This window comes from Mesitornis unicolor, unplaced genomic scaffold (assembly GCF_000695765.1).
Source record: "Mesitornis unicolor isolate BGI_N332 unplaced genomic scaffold, ASM69576v1 scaffold40453, whole genome shotgun sequence".
In the NCBI taxonomy this organism is placed as follows: Eukaryota; Metazoa; Chordata; class Aves; order Mesitornithiformes; family Mesitornithidae; genus Mesitornis; species Mesitornis unicolor.
Genome location: NW_010173387.1, coordinates 19,774 through 26,364, shown reverse-complemented (window position 1 = coordinate 26,364; position 6,591 = coordinate 19,774).

Genomic DNA, 6,591 nt, shown 5'->3' with positions numbered 1-6,591 from the left:
GGAACGCGGTCGGAGCCAAGCACAATGCTAGCACGGATTGCTTCTTTTGGAAAGGAGGAAACCCAGGAGCCACAACTGAAGCACTGCTTTGCTGTTGGGATAACTCAACTGTATACTGCGTGTTGCCCCTAAGCCCAACAGAACTAGGACAGTATTTCACTGTATTGGGAAATGATCTTTGGGCTGTGTCTCAGAACTGAAATGCTCATTGTTTAGATAATTTGGAAAAATACCTTGTTTTTCTTTGGTTGACCGGTCTCTGGAAAAGTTTAGGATGGCATGCACATTGTGGTAAAAAGGGAAAAAAATGAGAACAAACAAGAAATTTGAATTAATTTGACATGCTGGGAGTTGGACTGCTGGGGGATTGTGGAAATTATAAACTGAAAGAGAAGGCTACACAGATAACTGTGTTTACTGCTGAAGAGATGGGCAGAGGATTCCCAGGACAAAGAGGGCCTGAAAACCGCAAGTGTTTGGTGGCTACTGAGGAATGGGAAGGCGCTTACGAGAAAGGAGCACGAGTTACGAAGGAGTGTGAGAAGTTCACAGCCTAGCCGAGATAGTTTCATTTGTGTGGGTTGGATGCTGCTAGCCTAATCAGGCCATCGTTCAATGGCCCTTTGGGCTGCTCCTGAAAACATGGTTCTTCCACTCCCTCTTCCCCCAAACACTCATTTCTGTGCTCTCTTATGCCAGCACCAGCATTCTGTACTGTGGCTGTACTACCCTAAGAAACTAATTAAAAAAAAAAAAGCAAACATAGAATTAATTGAGCTGATATCCAGCTGAATCAGTTCTGTGGTCCAACTCAGTGCACAGCCATAGAAACACTGGTGGCAGACAAGAATGGGTGAAAAAAGTGACTGGGGGCAGAGGAAGAGGGGGGGAATGGAACAACCGCTTTCAGCAGCAGCCAGATTTATGCCAGATTAAAGTGACCGTGCAACCACAACCTCTTTGAGTAGCCTCCTTAATTTCATTTTGGGCATGTGAAGAATCAGCTATTACTCCTACTGACTAAGAGCAGCACAAACAGGCTTTTATCATCCGATCGTCTCACATTTGCTGAACTTGTGATGTGCTCTGTGCTGTGCCAGAATTTTTGGGAGGATCTGTGGCAATTATAAGGAAACCCACCTAGGGACAATATCATTCCAGTGTAAGAAGGCTGGTACGTGTGCAGCCACTTTAGCAGTTCAATCTGCTATGAAAGCAAATGAACACAAGCACAGACAAGAACCGATATGTGAAGTTAGAGTGTAAATCTGACTGCATAAATTAAAAGGACGGGAATGCAATGGATTTTGAATAGGTTCTTTCACATGACAGTGTTCTCCTGGAATCAGAAAGCAGACATTGCCAAAAAGCTTTACAGTGTTCTGAAATAAATATTAGTCTTTTTCTTAGCACAGAGGAGTTAAATGAAGTGGCAAATCAAAACACATGTGTATGCATATACATTAGAGATAGAAAGTGTGGACTGTAGTGAAAAGGGGTTGATATGGAATATTGACTGGTACAGAATATGGACAAAATATTGACTGCCTGTTGCACGTTCTCTACTTTCCCTAAGACATCTTCTCTCTGGGCTAAAACTGGCAGTTTCATGAAAGCTCAGCTTCCCCAAGCAATTCCCTGCACATCACTTTATGAAAAGTCATGAAATTGTGGACCAACGCTTCCTTGAATCAGCTGAGAGTCTGCAACGAGAGGTCCAAGGGATGAACCGAGCTAGTTCTTTCACATTTATTGATTCTAATATATTTATGAGAGAGTTCTGAACTGTTTTTCTTTCAAAAATAGCATAGATCAAAACCACTAAAAAATTTAGCAAAATTTGGTTTTCTTGTTAAAAACTGAATTAAGGAAGCGCCTTTTCACTGAAGTGGCACCTCTAATTCCCTAGAAGCTCAATGTTTATTATGACATTGGGCAAAGGATATTTCTGGTGTTAATACTGTTTGATTACACCTTTTTTTTTTTCCCAAGCAATAACTTCTGAAGCGTTAACAGTTTCCTCTGGGAAGCTGTCCTCTCTCAGCTGGCCAGTTCTTCTCTTAGACCAAAGCGTGCTGAGGTCGTGTTTCCATTCCTTCAACTCAGTCCCACTGTCCACAGCTCCTGATCTTCCGTGACACTGGAAATTATTCACCCTCTAACCATCTTATTACATTTCAGCTGCCCTTGGCTACTGGCCTGCTCCAAGGGTTGCCTTGTCAGGACGCTTATTTACCTGCACCAAAACACCAGAAGTGGTTCAAACTGTAAACACACCAGTTCAGAGTTTCAAACAAAACATTCAAACGTTCTAAATGAAGAGAATAATTTTAAAGAAAAATACAGAACCCTGCTGCAATCCTGTGTGTCTCTGCCATCAATAAAGGATACAGCTAGTCATTTCATTCAAAACAAAACACGCAGTCTTTCTAAATATGCTCCTTGATCAGACCACCAAAGCACTTAGCATCTCTCTTGCTCACCAAATATTTTTATGATTTTCCACAAGAAACAGCCAGGCCAAACTCTAATAACCACTCTGAGAGGATGGGAGTACATCATGTCTCCAGACACCATAAAAATAAAATAAATCACCAGAGGAGTAAAATTTTATACAGCTTGTTTTTTAAATTATGTTTTGCTATAAGTAAATGATGAACAGAAGCATGAAACAAACTAAGGAGCAAATAGCTGTTCTTGCCTAGATCTTGGAGCACTGTTATTATCCGAAAAAAGCAACCTTCAGAAGCAGCCAAGAGGCTTAAGGGCACCAGCCATGGTCTTTACAAGCCCTTTCCCTTTAAGATCAGAATGTCAACATTAGAGACCGTGCCCACACTAATAAATAACATGCACAATTTTAACAATAAGGGCAGTTAATCACTGTGGTATCTTATCTAGGGATGAACAAGATTCCTGTTACTTACAGTCTTTAAATCAAGACTTGGCGTATGTCTGTGTGTCATGCTGCGATGTAAAGCAGAGACATGAGGACCATTTAAAACCACCTAGCTCACACAGTAACAGGAGACTAGCAGTAGAAAGGCAGAGTTAGAACAAATTAATTAGACCAATTTATCAGCTTTTGGTAGGGTAGATTATCCTGTACTGAGTTGAGCTACATTGCTCTCTGCCCCACCAGCTTATTTAGTCTATGTGTCTTTACTCTTCCCTGTGGTCTCTGGTGTGGATGTAACATGGTTGACTTTCCAGAAGTATTAAAGTTCAGGCAGATATTATGGGCTCCACAGAGAGATCGCTAGGATGATGCTCATGGCCTGGCAGACAGTCCCTCTCTAAAGAATCTGCAGATAAAATAAAACCACTTTCAGAGATCAGCCCCAGAACAGCAAAACAGATAAATTTCTTCCTCTAGGCCTGGCTGGCTTTGGCCCTCCCTGACCCCCTATACTTGTTTGTGAGCCTCAGACTACTCAGGAAGCCAAGTATCAGGACCTCTCTGGTTTGCACCACTGTCAAGATTCACACAGAAGCAGCTTTCTCTGAGACCAGTGAGATGCACCAATGTGTTCGATGCCCCATTGCACTCTCATCCTAACCAAAGTGTTGGCCACTACCTGAGAAGATTCTTTCTACTGGTGCTCCCCCTCCACATGGCAGAATAAACTTCTATATCAAAATCTTTTTCTATTACCAAACTCTGGGTATTCTCCTCCATCCAGCACTCCCAGTCTCCTAATGCTTGTCCTTGGCTACCCTTACAAACCTGCATGGCAAAAGTTTCTGTCTCTACTGCAAGGGGCTGAGCCCAAGAATCGCACCTCGCCGGCACAGCAGCCACTTCATGAGTGGCAACATTTCAATCCCACTTTATGCTTTGCCACCAGAAAGCCAGGCACACACACTGAAACGCTGCCCGTGCATTACCACAGTGTCTTCTATAAGAAAACATGGATTTCTGCCACTAGACAGACACAGAAACTAGTAAGCTATTCCCTGCATTCTTCTATCCCCCTGGGCACCCTGTGTAAGGGAAGCCATTGATGCTTGCCATCAGATAGACACACAGACCAGTAATAAAATACCCATGATTCACTGCATTTTTATTCCTTAGGGTGCTTCTGAAGAGGGAGCTACTGATTTCTTACTTATGTTTAAATGATTTGTGAAGGGAAAAAAATTTCTATTTTATAGCCCGTGCCTTTAGCCATAGGGGAAACTGTTTTCTGCAAGTTCTGTGTTTTGTTTGATAGATAGCTATCCTCTAATTACTTATCTTTGCCTTTTTTTTAAAGCTAAAGTTTTCCCTAATTTTATACTTTTAATCAGTTAAAAGTTGCTATCTATTGGGTGAAACATCAAAGCCCTCCCAGTTTCTTCATTTACTCATTCCAGTGGGAGATTTTCCAGCTTGAAGAACATGATCTTTAACACCTCATCATTTATAACACAGTAGCCCCCAGCGGTACATGCAATTCTATGATAGTGCCCAACCCTAAGGATCTTGTAAAAGGCAAAAGTGAAGAGAAACAGACATGCCAAGTAGTTTCCCAAAGTCACACAGAAAATCTGGCAGAGCCAGGCAGAAACCAAGTTTTCTGGATCTCTGGTCCAGTGCTCTGGTCACTGGATATGCTGCCTCTCCCACCTTGCCTAGCACCTGGATATAGCAATCCCAGCATGAGTGCATGGGAATTGTCAGAGTGAAAACCAGCCAGGATCTCCTCAACCCGCCAGCTCTGGACACCATTGACATAGGCATAGCACAGCAACCTAAATAAAGATAAGAAGTCTCCATATTCAGCCAGCAAGGGGAATCCTGTCCCCAAGACAGACTGGAGCCACCTCACTGCATCATGCTCTAGAAAGCACAACATCCCCTGGAACTCCCACGGCAGGGCCCTCACCACAGGGTACATTTTGGCAAGTGGTGTGAATATGGCCCTTCTTCACCATTTCCTTCCCATATTAGTCACATTTAGTCTTGCTCCACTTTCTGCCTCTGGAAGCCTAGCACAAGCACTGCGTATGGTCTAGGGGAGAAAGCAAGCATAGCATTTTCTGCAGGCAAGTATCCACAGCTCAAAACCACCTAATAATATGTTTCAGTTCTTACTGACTTGGTAGTGTCTGCATTGGAGAGGCCAGGGTTTGGAACAGAAGAGAAGAAATTGGCCAGGACAAAAGTGCATTGGCAGAACTCTGTGGAGGCACTCACGCAAATCCTGCCCACACTACATCCGGATCCATCCAGGGCTTTCATGAACACTGGATTTGCCAATCTTTTTTTTTTTGAAAGCAAATAATCAATACAGGGAGAGAAAAAAAATAAGTAATTGCTTGGCCTGAAGTTTGTTACTACTCAAGAACTTCCCACATTGTGCTAAGTGCAAGTAAAGAGGGAAATGTACTCTTTTGGGGCCCAGTTCGCACCCAAGTTCTTGGCGTCAGCCACATCTGTTTTGCCAGGGAGGCTCAAATGCTCAGATGTGGCTGGTGAGCTCCTGAAGTTGGTCGGGCCAAACAAGCAGAGTTTAGGGCTGAGCTGGCTGAGAGGTAGGCTGATTCTCTGCATTTCTCAGAGAAAGGTTGCTGAGAGAGTCCTTCAGCAACCCAAGCTGGAAAATAAAGCTGCTGCTCATGCATGGCAGTCCTCCTGAACATCAGCAGCAGTGTGGCAGTTTGTGGTCCAGCAAGGGGAATGCCTCCACCTGCATATGCGGAACTTGCTTTGCACTTACTAATATCCACTACTGACACTACACTGGTAAACAGCAGCCCTGAAAACAGCATTCACAGTGTAACATGTAAGGTGGAAGCTCATGGGAACACTCAGTTGTTCTCCTTGCATTTCTCCCTTGCCTGCACAGGCAACCAACATTCAGACTCCAGTTCTGCTGGTCTGTCTTACTAACCTTTAAATTCTCTTTATGTGACTGAATTAGTCCAGAGACTAACTTATGATCCACCTGTGTCATCCTAGCCTTTGCCTGCTGAATATCCTGACAGGACAGCCTGAATGTTCTTCCAAGTTATCTGCACACAGAGAAGGATCTTATTCAGAGGAGCTGCTTTTAGGACTGGTATGTACAAGCAGATACGATAACTTGCATATTACATTTCCTGGTGAAAATGAAGATACAGTCTTGTGGGACAAGAAATTCAAAATCACCAAATATCTAAAGTATCAGAAATTTTTCTTCCATTTAAAAAATATTGCTTGCCCTTGACATTGCTGCCATCTGTTTACTCTCAATTAACTTCAGCGGCAACGGCCTTACTTGCGTGAGGTATAATCAGTTTTTATGGGAACTGGACATTAGAATAAGCAGTCTTCTGAAGAAGACCTCTTGCGTGCAAATTATTAATTCAAGGTAAAGCTCTAGAAACATCCAAGAGACACAGAGACTGCCCAAAGCAGAGGTACAGATTCTGGAAGGAGCAGTTAAACACCTCATTAACTGAGCTTCATGCCGTTCAGTCTGAGTGACTGAGTATTTCCAACACAATTGAAACTATGGTTCTCTGAATTAATGTTATTTTTAATAAAAGGAGGCATTAAGTTGCCTTCTTTGGTGAGCATTGCGGAATGTTTCTAACTTCCCTACCAGACATGGCTGCATTTGAGTG